Source organism: Limulus polyphemus, unplaced genomic scaffold (assembly GCF_000517525.1).
Source record: "Limulus polyphemus unplaced genomic scaffold, Limulus_polyphemus-2.1.2 Scaffold196, whole genome shotgun sequence".
In the NCBI taxonomy this organism is placed as follows: Eukaryota; Metazoa; Arthropoda; class Merostomata; order Xiphosura; family Limulidae; genus Limulus; species Limulus polyphemus.
Genome location: NW_013665806.1, coordinates 112382 through 126902, shown reverse-complemented (window position 1 = coordinate 126902; position 14521 = coordinate 112382).

The following is a 14521-nucleotide window of genomic DNA, read 5'->3' as shown; positions in this document are numbered from 1 at the left end:
CACGGCTAAAAGGGCGAGCATGTTTGGTGTGACGGGGATTCGAATCCGCGACCCTCAGATTACGAGTCGAGCGCCCTAACCACTAAGCCATGCCGGGCCTAATTAAATTAAATTACAATTAAAAAGACTAAAATTTCTACCGATCAAAAGATACTTATATATATATAATGACAAAACAATCGTGTACACATGTACAAAGAAAGCAAAATTATTCAACTTTTTACAGTTAATTAATGAAGGTTGGTTACATTTGACTTCATCCTTAATCTTATAATAGAACAACTGCAGCTGAAGACTTTTTGTAAAATAAACTTAAAAACCGATTGTTAAAATTATATGAATTTTATAAGATTATATATATGCATGTGTATATATTTATACATATATACTAGACAACGAACATATATATATATATATGTATAACGAGTGTTTAAAACGTGAAAAAAATGCCTTTTGGTAAGTAATATGTTGTATATTGCAGATTTACATTAGCTGTCTGCAATGTGTAGTAAAGTAGACTCGAGGATTAGAGCTTACACATATGAAAGGTGTTTTCGCGACAATGTAGTGTTTTGTTCACATTTAATACCTTTTCTGGTATTTCTTAAATCCAAATTTGTTTGTTTTATTTGCTCTGAAGGACAAAGCTACACAATGAGCTATCTGTGCTCTACCAACCGCTGGTATTGAAATCCGGTCCTTAGTGTTATAAGCCCTCAGGCTCATTGCTGAGCCACAGGGAGCCCCAACGTTTGGAAGTCTCTTGTAACTGTACTGCTAGTTTAGTACGATTATCACTGGAACGCACCGGACATGCTCACCTTTTCAGCCATGGGGACGTTATAATGTGACGGTTAATTCCACTATTCGTTAGTAAAAGAGTAGCCCATGGGTTGGCGGTAGGTGATATTGACTAACTGCCTTCCTCTAGTCTATCACTGCTAAATTAGGGAAGGCTAGCGCAGACAGCCCTCGTGTAGTTTTTGCGTGACATTCAAAACAAACAAGCTTATCATTGGGATCTTACTTACTCAGTGCTTTTTGTAGTTTTGAACTCGAACTAATAGCTGCGTTCTATCCATTCTTTGAAACTCGTAGTAGCTGATTGACTTCATTCAATATTCAAAAGTGTAAGTGTAAGCATGAAATCGCCTAAATTCACGAAGCAAGAGATGCTTGTTTTAGAATTTTCACGTAAAGCTACACAGCAGTTATCTGCACATAACCGTTGTTAATTTTCAACAAAAAAATCTAGGGAAAAACTTGCTAATCAACACTGCCATATTTTAGCCTATTCTTGTCCAATCAAATAGTGAAATTTGACAGTTACTCTTATTGCGTACTCTCGGCTCCAAAGTGTTGTGCAGCGCGTACATGCAGCAACATGACGGGAATCACGAAACCTCGGATTCACAGTCCGGATACGTTATCCACTAGGCCACGCCAGTAATCAGAAGAGAATAAACTATTCACGTCTACTACATTTGGTTTAACATCATCTTCAACTAGAGATAGTTTTAGTAAATTCCTGTTACTTATTTTTTTACTAATTTCGAAACACATTTGTGTTAAACTAATATAAGCAAAGTAAAATGATAACATTTCTTCTGGCTGTTACAGGCTTAGCCTAGCTAATATTCTGTACAATTTTAAATAAAAGTTCCGTGAGAACTTACGTACGATAAATAAAAATATCCAGAGTGCTAAATTTCTATAAAATTTCTAATAATGAAATAAAATAAATTATGTTGGACAGAACCAGTTGCAAGTGTTTTTAATGTAATATGCAATAAAACATTTGAAATTACAAGTAACAAAAAAGGTAAATATACTCACTTAATGTATGTCCAAAGGTCTAGTCAAAACTGTTGCAAGTTTTAGACTCAAGACCTCTAAAGAGAGCTAAAAAATCTGGTTGCAAATTTTAATACAGTTTACCCATGAAAAAGAAAGGTCCGCATTAGACTTAACTATAAAAAAAGTCCAATTTTAGAATACATTTCAAAAAATGAATACAGTATTTAAAAAACGTATAGAGTACCGTATTTTTGTGTTAATACAGATATGCAGTAGCCTTTTTTTTAGTACACAAAGTTAAGATGCGATGAATATATCTTCTTACTCTTACTTAAATATACTGTACACGTTATTTTGATTCATTTTAACATTTTTCGAGGTTTCCTGTAGGCTTAAACAATGCTTAAATCTGGATTGAATTGTTTATTTTTGATTTATGCTTTACGGTGACATTAACGACAAGCTTGTGAATCGTAGAAGTGACTAATTTAAGCTATAAAACAGTGGATATTCAACAGATGAATTAACACAATGAAAATAAGAAAACTGAGCTAAACGTGTCAAGCGCTTTTCCTTGGTCAACATATGTTAATCAGTAAGAAACAAACTCTTACGTGGCTAAGTTATCGGGACGAAAATTAAAATAACTTGTATGTTATAAATTTACATTTTCCCCAGATTCTTATGAACAATTGCCAGTACGAATTTAGAGATTAACTGTATTTCGACAATAATTAAACTTATAAAAGTTTGATCACTTTAATATCTAGTTAGCCCATTGTGCAGCTTTTCATTTAAAACAATAACAAACGTGTATAAAAGTAACATGCTAAAAGAAAAGAAGAGGTATTTTCATTGTCGTTATTACCTTCATTGTCGTTGCTGCCTTGCCATCCGTAGCAAGAAGCAAGTAACTTGAGAATCTATAAACACATTATCGTAGATTTTGACATTTGTTCGTTTCAAAAGTGAAATTTTCTCATGGATTAATCTCCATGTTTTGTGTGTGTGTGTGTGTATGTGTGTGATTAGTAATATGATACTTTGCTTTATATCATCACAGATAAAACTATGTCTCACGAGGACCATTGTTCAATTTCACCACAGCTCCTCTGCGCCGAGAGTTTCTCTTTTCCATTCAGTCTAATTAAATTATCAATTTCGATCGCGATCGCCTAAACCACCAGCGACCACTCTACTATCAGGGGTGATCATCGTCCAGTTTTAAGTCGTGTGTTCGCCTGCGACAATGTTCTACATAAGCCACGGGGTTTCGCGTGGCCCTAGAGACATGCCCCTTTGATGGCGGGAATTGTCGCTAGCACAGACACCCGTCGATAACCAACCGTGAAGCGGACAAAGATTGTCGATTTCACGCTGTATTCGTTGTCAGAGGCAAGATCACCACAGACGACTGAGTTTTGGAAAGCCTGTATCTTCATCTTGAAATGTCAAGGGCCAAGAGGGCTTGCGCTGATAACCTCAAGCAATGCTCTCTCTCTCTCTTTTTTTAATTTCAAGGAAGGCAAATCTTTGTTGAAAGCCGCTGATCGAATCACTTGTTCGCATTATCTCGAGTGCCATTTCTTCAACAAGAGAAAGACTGAGAAAACAAAGATATCTCTTACTGTTCAGAAAAGAAGAAAACATTACACTTTTATATGCGTGATGAATTACGGCAACAAACGTTCGAATTTAACCCCATGTTTTAAATTTATTAATTCATTATTACATACAATTATGTATCAGCGTTGATAAGTTTAAAGCACAATTAGGAGTCAGTACAAAAATTAAAAAAGAACACGTTGTTAGGTTCTCACAAGAACACTAGGCTTCCGTCTTGGAGAAGAATAAAATGTGATAAGAAAAAAAGTGATCTTGTAACGTAATAAGTTGCCTAAGCAACTATTTTTAAACATGTCCCTAATTTAGCAGTGATAGACTAGAGGGAAGGCAGCTAGTCAATATCACCCACCGCTAACACTTGGGCTACTCTTTTACCAACGAATAGTGGGATTGACTGTCACATTATGACCCCCCCTCTCCCACGGCTGAAAAGGCGAGCATATTTGGTGACGGTGATTGGGAGTCGAGCGCCCTAACTACCAGGCTAAACATGCCATAATTTCGTATTAAAGAATTATGCAAACTTTGGTAAAAGTTTAGACAAATGCCATATTCGGTGACGGTGATTGGGAGTCGAGCGCCCTAACTACCAGGCTAAACATGTGTGACTTATAAAATGTGCCAGAATTTCGTATTAAAGAATTGTGCAAACTTTGGTAAAAGCTTAAACAAATGCCATATTCGGTGACGGTGATTGGGAGTCGAGCGCCCTAACTACCAGGCTAAACATGTGTGACTTATAAATGTGCCAGAATTTCGTATTAAAGAATTGTGCAAACTTTGGTAAAAGCTTAGACAAATGCCATATTCGGTGATGGTGATTGGGAGTCGAGCGCCATAACTACCAGGCTAAACATGTGTGACTTATAAAATGTGCCAGAATTTCGTATTAAAGAATTGTGCAAACTTTGGTAAAAGCTTAGACAAGTGCTCCAAAAGTTCGAGCACATTTCATTAAAAAACAAAAAAAGGTATTTTCCTCATCAGGAAAGTCGTCGTTGCCATTGTCGATTTTTAAGTTCAAAGTTACACAACGGCTATCTGCACCTTCTCCACCGCGGTGAGTCGAATCGCGGATTTTAGAGTTGTAAGTCCATGAACTTACTCACCTCTGCCCCCCCCCCCGGTGGGACTCCTCATCAAGAGCTTTAAGAGTACAATTTTTTTACTGAGAAATAAACAGTAGAATTAAAATAAAAACAAAGCATCGAATGTGCTTGAACCCTTGTTACTTATTTAGCGATCTATGGTTCGAAACTGATTCAAACATACAGACCAATCTGAAATCTCTTTACCGAATTTTCAGTTGAAAGTAAATAAGGAAAGTAAAATCTGTAAATATACTGCGAAAGATACGATGTATTATTGAATTGAAATTGTACTTTAAAATACGGAAGATAAGCCTGAAATAGATTAACAAAAATTTAGGATTGTTGGAGTTACGTCATATTTGTGTTCTAAAACATAGGGATATTAAACTATTATATGATAATATAGATTTAATTTTGATATTTATTTCAATGTGTACTTCAAGGGTATAAAAAGTATGAGACACATACTTTACCTCATTCTTGCAACATTCGGTGACGTAAATGCGTGTTATTTTAGAACAGGTAAGTATGCGCATGCTGCTGTATCAATATGATTTTTACCGATTACTATAAATAAATTTATGCTATATGCTTATGTATATAATGCGTCCGGAAATTATGTTAACAAATTTATGATTGTCTTTGACATAACAAAAAATTTTTTTGTTGTTTAGAATAAAATACACAACGGGTTTTCTGTGAACGAATCCAGAATTTTAGATATAAGCCCACAAGCTTACCCCTGAACCACTCAGGGGGCAACAAAATTGTAGAATAATTGCAGAATGAGACAAGGCATTCCGCCAGCTAACGACGTTTAATAGAAGTATCATTATTTGAGATGGTTGTAATTTTATTTAGTACTTGACTCAAAGTTTTAGAAGGCTAATTATTTGGCTTGAATCAAAGTCTCAAATGGTTGAGTTTTTGTATAATAGTTGAATCAGTCTCCGAGATGATTTAGTTTCTGTTTTATAATATAATTAATATTTAAGATGGCTGACTTTTTATGTAATAGATGAATCAGTTTTTGGGATGATTCAGTAGTTTTTATTTAATAATATTAGTACTTGAGCTAGGTGTGTTTGTGTTTAATAGTATAGTCAGCAATTGATTTTTTTATAATAGTTTAATTAGGGTTTGAGATGGCTGTGATTTTGTATCAATGTTTGATTTGGATGCGTTTTTACTTAATAAGTTTAGCGGTTAAGATGGATTGTTGTTTTTTTGTTTAATATTAGAATTAGTATTGAGACGAGTGTGTTTTTGTTTAAAAGTAGAATTCAGGTTTAAAATGACTAGGTGTCATATATTTCTAAAATTACCACACGTTATTTTTCATATATATTTGTCACATTTAAGAAATATTAGTACAACAGCTTGTCAATAAGGTAGAGACCGAGTTGTATACTTTGAATTTATAAGTACAGGGTTACCGCTATTCCTTCTATTATGTGTTAAGTCCTAAATTAATTAAGCTTTTCATCAAGTTACCTTGGTTCTCTTTGCGTCTCTTTTTTATGTCTTTCAGTGATATATTATGAAATTCTGTTATCGTATACGCCGTTCTTTGAGTCGTTTTGTAAATCCAAAACAATAAAACAAGTTCGTCCGTAGATTCCGGTTCTTTAGAAAAGACAAATATCAAGTAGAAGCATTCAAGTAAAGAAAGATAGTAACATCTTGGAGAAGAAACTACCGCATTCGACAAGAGCAACCAACTCTGTTTCCGCTGCAGTGAGCACGTGACGCACGAGACAAGCGAGATGATATGAAACTAGTGGTGCTGATGTGGGAAGGTGGGAGGAGCTGAACGGACAATTTGTGTGAGTGTAATGTCAACTTCCACGGGATGAAAGATTCGTTTTTCTAAGTGTCACTTAGTCAACAAACCATAAAGCCAAGCTTTTAACGACATTACAGATGAATATGATATGAAAGGATGGCGCGTGGTAAATATCAGCAAGTTAAAGTGATGTTCTCCTAGTTTACATGGATATTAGGAACGAGAACCAACTTAGCGAGAAAGCGTATTCAACGGGTACAAGAAAGATAGTTATATTTTTATTCTTAGGAATAAACTTGAAAAGTGTGGATTTCAATCATGTCTTATTGAACCCATCTCGGTATTTCTGAGTTAATCTTAGAGTTCTGGGATAAAACATTTGCTTCTATAATTCTTTCGAAGTAAACGGTGTTTTCTGACCGTGTTATGTGACTGTTTTAAAAGAACTAGAACATAAAGATACACACAGTTATAAATATATATATATTAAATTTCTGATTTATAAGTTGGGCGTATAGGGATCGATCTTGGTTCGCAGTCATGGTATGCCGAAAGTTAAGGTATAGGTTATTAGCCTAAGCGATTTAATACTGTCCTATATATGTACAGTCAAGGGAATTAAAGTTATATATATATATACACCAATGGTAGAATGGCAAATACCAAATGTTTTCTACAAAAAACAAATATGTATATAGACACACACTTGCACCCATACATATAATCCATTTGTTTAAATACTATATATGTGTCGACTGTATTTGTTTTGTCGTTTTGAATCTTAAAACGAGACAGATATTTTGAGGAAGAATAAATTTGTATAAAAAAAATCATGATTTTGTAAAATGAAAAGAAAATGGGGCTACTCCGAGGTATATAATTCTACTAGGTTCATCTAACTGTTTTTCGTTTATTTTGTAAGTAAACTATAAATTATTGTTATGGATTTGACTTCAAGATGCGACTTAGTAACGATTCAAAATATATATAGACACTGTTGAGTTCTCTGTCTTGGTTTCAGCGATGGGATTTATAGAAATATGACCTACAGTTGTTCGTAGTTAGGTTTGTAAGAATTGCAACTGCATGCTGAAATTTGTAGACTAGATAAAGTTGGGTGTGATTTAATTCTTATTTATTAGATCGAAGTTTGGACTGAACGGCGAAGATTTCGCGAATCAAATCAACTTGATACTTCTGCCAACATCTGCGAAGTTCATCTCTTAGAGGTTTAGCGGGATAGAAGAAGGTTGTATTTAGGACAAACTTTAAGTAAGCTTTCAAACTTTCCAACGACCTTTGAGGACGGGGAAAATACAAATGAAAATATTGCAGTATAGAGATACCTCAGAAGTGTTTCTGAGTGAGAGCTCCAGGTGTGAGCGAGAAGCTCAGAGAATTCGAACGTGATATACATAACTTCTATGGTACAGAGATGTCTTAAGATGTCACAAAGTTGTGAAAAATAGCTGTTGACATGTCTACGAAGTAGTCGACTTCCTATGAAAATGATTCCAAATTGTGTCACTGACTTTCAGACCACTGTCACGAGGCTAGATTGAAGTTTCAAGAAAATAATGTATATTATTTCTTTGATTTGGTTTTGACACTTATTTTTTAACATAATTTATAATTTGTTATAATCAGTAGAAGTCATACTGTATATACGTTTTACCTGAAGGTTCGTAGTACAAATCTGACAAGCTAAAATACAAGTGTTAAACCAATAGAAAACGTTGCATATATACTGAAAATAAACGTGTACGTAACACTTTTCATGCTATCTTATGGCTGTACTGATATTCGTTTATCAAATTAAATAAGAGGACGAAGGGACTTGCAGAAAGATGTTTACGCTGTGATGGAATGTTGACTATAATGTAAAGCGACTTGCAGAAAGATGTTTACGCTGTGATGGAATGTTGACCATAATGTGTTTTATTGTCACAAAAGTACCCGAAGGTTTGGTTTACTATGTATTATTGATTAAGAGATTAGTTATGTATAAAATTTGTTATGTATTATTATTTAATTCAGAAATCGAGCAGGGAAGACATTATTTCAAACTTCGAATCGTTGGCTGCCTGAAAACGAACGAAAGTAATTATTTCTATTGTTTTACATTTCATTTTCTAGTAAAAAAAAAAATCTGAAAGTTTCGCTCATATAATATAGCCACCTGCTTTTAAAAGGTCTTAGTGCTTAATTTCTACCTTTTATCAATGATGGGATATTCTTATTTTAAAGATTGCATTTTCTTCACTCATTGGTTTGTTTACTAACGTGATTATACAGTACACAGACATAAATGTTTTTATACATATACACAACTGATTTATTGAGATATTCGGGAACCATGATAGTGGTTAAAAAGAAAAAGTTGAGAGATGTTTATAATTAAAGATTGCTTACAACATCAGTAAAGATAGGTGAAATTTATGTATACAAATAAACCCACGTTACTCAGTGTAATTTCTTTTGTTGAATTGGTATGATTATTAACAGAAATATAATAAATTATACATTTTTAATCTGGGATAACTTAAATCAAAGAAATAGTTATCTGGGCCCTCAAATATTTCGCTCTTCATTTTTATATCATTAAGGATATTTTACCTTCAAGTATATATAAATTTTACATATACAATGTAGCAGTTTGTTCTAATATATAAAAAATGAAATACAATTTTTTATGTTGTTATTTTAAGTTTTTTTAAAAATCCGTCAGAATTTTATAAAACAATGCATTTTCAATATTCAAAATAATGAAATACTTTTAGTTAAAAATTATCAAACTCACTCAGTGTTGAAATGAGTATTAAAAACGATTAACACTGAAAACACGTTTTCATTATTTCTGTATTTAATACTTGACATTTATTATAAGATTTAGCCAATATAATAATATTTGGGGCTGTTTGGCTATCAAAAATATGTGTAATGAATTGGAAACGTGTTTTCAATTCGTTTAATTCTTGTAGAATGTAAACCAGATGAACAACATCATCGTTAACAAGAAGAAGAACGTTTCCTACGTCATTTGTCCCGAATTGAGTGCATAATACTTGATTACCAATTTACCATCGCCATCTCATTACACCACTTGTACAGATTTGACCATTTTGTTTATGTTACATTCTGAATATTAACAAGCGAAGACAGGAACTGGAATTCAACCTAAAAGTCAGTTCAGACTTTTAGAGTTCAAGCTTTACCGTTCTTAATTTCAACTACTGATCAGAAGGAAGGCAGTCAGCAGCACGCATCATCATAATAGCTTTGTTCAGCTCTTTTAACAGACTAACAAGATTAACTGTCACCTTTATAACTCAAACACAACTGGAAATTCTTGTTTCTTCGATTTTCAGCATAACACGCCATCTCCTGTAGGCTACACACGAAGATGATATAGTTTACTATAGGATACGATCTTTTAGTACCTATCTATTCTAGTTTTTTTGCGTAAACATCAAGAATAAAACATCGCTAACACCGAAGAAAGAGTGACCATCGTTTGAGGTCAATAAACAGAGATACCTAATTTAGCATTCACACATAGCTATCGCGATGGCGATACCTAGAATCCTAAATGGAAAACAATTGTCGGGACATGTATATATTGGTTTGGAGCTTTGATATACATTTTATGTTTTGACTAGATGTGTTGATAATTATATATATATATATATTCCTTATCGTGCAATAAACAAATGACTTTGGTTTCAAACCACGCATTTTATAACGTAGTTCATAACTCAATATATACAATATTATATTTTATTATAATTATCACTGGAATGTAAATTCAATGTTTTCTAGAACCTGGTGAAAAGTTCTGATACGTAGACAAGTAACCAATGACATACAGCCAACCAAACAGAGGGTTCGAGAGCAGAAATGAGTAAACCAGACACATATAAAAGCAGTTGATAAGATAACAAGCCAAGGAAGAAAGATGTGAAGACAGACCAAGATAAAAAAGTTAAAGGGTAAAAAGACGGAGACATAGAAAATAATGTGCTATACGTAGAGAGAAAGAAAAGGAAACAAGCAAGAAAAATAGACGTGGGAAGTGGGATAGATAGAAAGAGACTGAGGTATACAACCAGTCAAATAGATGGACAAAGGTAGACAATCATATGTATAGAAAAAATTAAGTATATAAACAGCTATAAGTCAGTTAAACAGAAATAGAGATATACGTTCAGTCAGTGATGGTTAGCATCCAGACCTATAAAAAACATTATAATCAGTCAGGGATAATAGTTAAATAATGTACGACAGACATAAAAAAGACTAAACATCAAAGTCAGTCAGTGATGACAGACAGATAGATAAAGAAAACTGATAACTTTATAGTTAGTCAGTGATAACAGACAGGTAGATAAGGAAAAACTGACAACATAACAGTCAGTCAGTGATGAGAGACATATAGATAAGGAAAATTAATAACATTATAGTCAGCTAGTAATGACAAACAGATAAAAAAGACTAAACATTGTAGGAAGTTAGTCATGACAGACAGACAGACATATAAGGAAGACTAAACATTATAGTCACTCAGTAACGACAGACAGGTAGATAAGGAAAACTGATAACATTATAGTCAACTAGTGGTGACAGCTAGATAGATAAAGAAAACTGATAATGTTATAATCAGCTAGTGATGACAGACAAAAGCAGATAAAGAAAACTAATAACATTACAGCCAGCAAATGACAACAGTCAAGCAGATAAACAAAACTAATAACATTACAGTCAGCAAGTGATGATAGACAAACAGATAAAGAAAACTAATAACATTACGGTCAGCAAGTGATGATAGACAAACAGATAAAGAAAAACTTACTTACATATAGAATAGGAACTTAAAATAATTTGATAAAAAATAATATACAGAACCGATCAAAAGATACAGGTAAACAACCGCATGATTAAGTAGACACGTAATAGAAAATTTTGAAGGAGAATTAGACAGACATCAAGGCTAAAGAATCAGAAAGACAGATAGTTGGATAATTATTCTTGCCATGTCCCACCAAATGAGAACAGGGTTACTAGACTTAGAGTAAGTACAGCAAATGAAGAGAACAATGGAAGCTATTTAAAAAAATAAAATAAATTAATTGCGTTAAAGCAACTACAGTACGTTCTGTTTTGATCACGTTTATATATCTACTGATTCTATACCAAGGTTCTTACATGCTCAAGAATATAAGATTTTTCTGGATGTTTCTTTCTGTCTTAAGTATCCACAGAGGAATTATTAACAACTAATATCCACCAATAAATACTATCAAAGTCAGTACTTCGTTTGTATTACTTCTAACTACCTTTTTTTAAAATTCGATTTTACTGTTCTTGCCACTGCTTTTTATTCTGTTGTTTTTCGATAACTGGTCTCTTATCGATTAGGATTGTTTGCTAATTTCATAATTGTAGAAAATATGACATACACAAAGTGATAAAATATATTAACTCTAATTTAACAGTGTGATTATAGAAGTATATTACCTTACCTTGCGCCTTCTTTTGATTTTATGCGTGTGCAAGAAATGTGTTTGTCCTTCATAAAGTTTTTAAAATGTTTTCTGTATTTAGGAACATCGTTATAATGTAAACTGACTAATCGTACTCTACTTCAAAATAAAGGACTGGCGGTTGGGTTTATATGCGCATAATTCTCTAACACCGTGCGTTTAGAAACTACTCTTCGGATTTCTAGCTAATGTAGCACTATTTATTAGAGTTCTCACACGAGAATTACACTGGGAAATGCTTGCGGGGGAGGTAGTTTGATACACTTATAACAACTGTATACTTGTCAGACATTACTCACGATTAATATTAGTTTAGATGATTCCCAAGGCAAGATAAGTGGTCAATATTTTTAGGCTAAAATTGCTTGGCTATAGGATAGTAAGTGAGGACTTAAGATTTGTATGGAAGAAATCAAGTTTCCAAAAACCACTCAACGGATTTGGAAATATTTGTAGAGCTACAACAGCCATTAGTTATTCTTCAGAGTTTCTATTTTTTTTACAAAAAACGTAATTTGATAAAAGCTTACATTCAGTAATATGTTACGTTATGCTATTATCAAGTAATATCCAGTTTCAAAGCCTTGTGATATCACCTTTAATTCTTGTCATTGGAAATTCTTTGAAATATAATCATATTTTAAGAAGTTATAATTTATGTCATTATTTTCTAGTTCCTTTATATATTGCTGAATATTAGCTTACATAAGGTGAAATCAAATGGTAGTTTTATATTACTGGCCTTCAAGTATTAAAAAAAAATCTGTTCGGGTTATTAAACAGATTAATTTGATTTTACTTGTCAGTTCTGGATCTCATATTCACTTTAGAAACAACCATTTAATTAATTGATTTGTTATAAAAGAAATGTAAGTATTTCCGATGTATTATATTAACATTTTGTTCTCCAATCAATGACACAGCGGTATGTCTTCGGACTTACTACCCTAGAAACCGGGTTTCGATACTCGTGGTGGGCAGAGCACAGATAGCCCATTGTGTAGCTTTGTGCTTAACTACAAACAAAGAAACCAATCAGTGAAGAGGTATATTAGTTTTGTTATTTTTGTGCTAAATTCAATTAAAAATCAAGATTTGTATTTTGATAGATAAGAAATATTCACCTTGTATGCTGAATAATACTTTGATTTTCCGTATGAGTAATCTGAAAATCTGATTGAAAGATCACATATAATACGAATACATTTTAAACATTTGATATTTTTTGTGTAATCATCTTAGTTGTATTATTTAAAGACATTAAACTTTCCTTTGATGTACTGCGATAAATTTATACTTTTAAGTTTTATTTAACAGAAGCTAACAGATAATACATTGACGTGGTTTTAGAACCAATATGCAATCGGACCACACTTCAATTTTCTACGCATCTTACTTAGTGTTTTTTTATTATTAGTAATCCTGGAGTTGCACGAAACAAGTCTCCTTTTTTGAAAAAAAAAATATGTATTTTTTGTGTATTTGATTAGTTGACTTGAATTTCACTAAGTGAAAAAAATACCATAATAAATTTTGCTGTTTTACTCTTACCTTCTGAATAATTTTTTCGTTTGCAGAAATGATTTTCAGTGCTCTAAGGTTATATAATTTCTTCTTTATGTAGAAATTATTTAAATAACTCAGCTAGTCAGAAATTCTTCACAAGATTACAAAATGTGTAAGCAGATTGTAGGAACACTAGCTGATGTATTCGTTCACGATCAGGGGGTCAGATCCAAATACTGATCTTTATAAGTTTGGTGACAATCGGTCCACCGATTTGACAGTCATAAACATTAACAGACACACACACATACAGACTTTTGTCAACTAACGATTTAGGATAACACAGAACACTTGAAGATTGAGGTTTGGCAACTGGCAAGAGATAACTTCACATCTGTGTTCTTGTCTAGATATATGTTGAAAGTTGAGGGTTTCACATATAGGTAATTTCTTATCTCTGTTCTTATTTAGAAATATGGGGAGGATTGAGGGTTTGACAACTGATATAGATAAGTAACTTTTTATCTTTCTTCTTGTCTCGACATACGTTGAGGGTTTGACAAGTGGTATAGACAGGAATTATTCATCTTTGTATTATTCAGAACATTCCAGTTCACTCAGTACATACATCATTCCCAGATGTTATCAAAAAATTCTCAATATTAAAAATTACAAGTCCTGTACTGCTCAGATTTTATAGTATGCTATACAGTACCGGCTAAATGACGGGAAGAACAAATCGTTTCTAAATTCACCAGAAGAAACCGTCTAATGTTCTTGCTTGAACTCACATTCTATTTCATTACTATAAGATGCATTTATTCATATCAGTAAAACGTATGTTCATCTTGACCAGAAAATACATCAAATACAGGAAGTAGCTACTGAACAGATTTATGGGTGACATTTTCCCGACCAAAAGAATTACGAAATTATGATTTCCTAAAAATTTTGATCACTAGAAGTAGTGGATCCTATGCGAATCACTGTATGTAGGTAAGATATATGTTGTTTAATCAGTTGATATGAATTACAGTTTTCTCTAGCTATAGTCTGTGATACAAGTAATGCTACATTTTCCATGGTACAAAATTCAATCATCAAACAATGTTCGACGTCAAACGAAAGTAAATAAATAAACGATTTATCAATATATATATAAATATATCATAAAA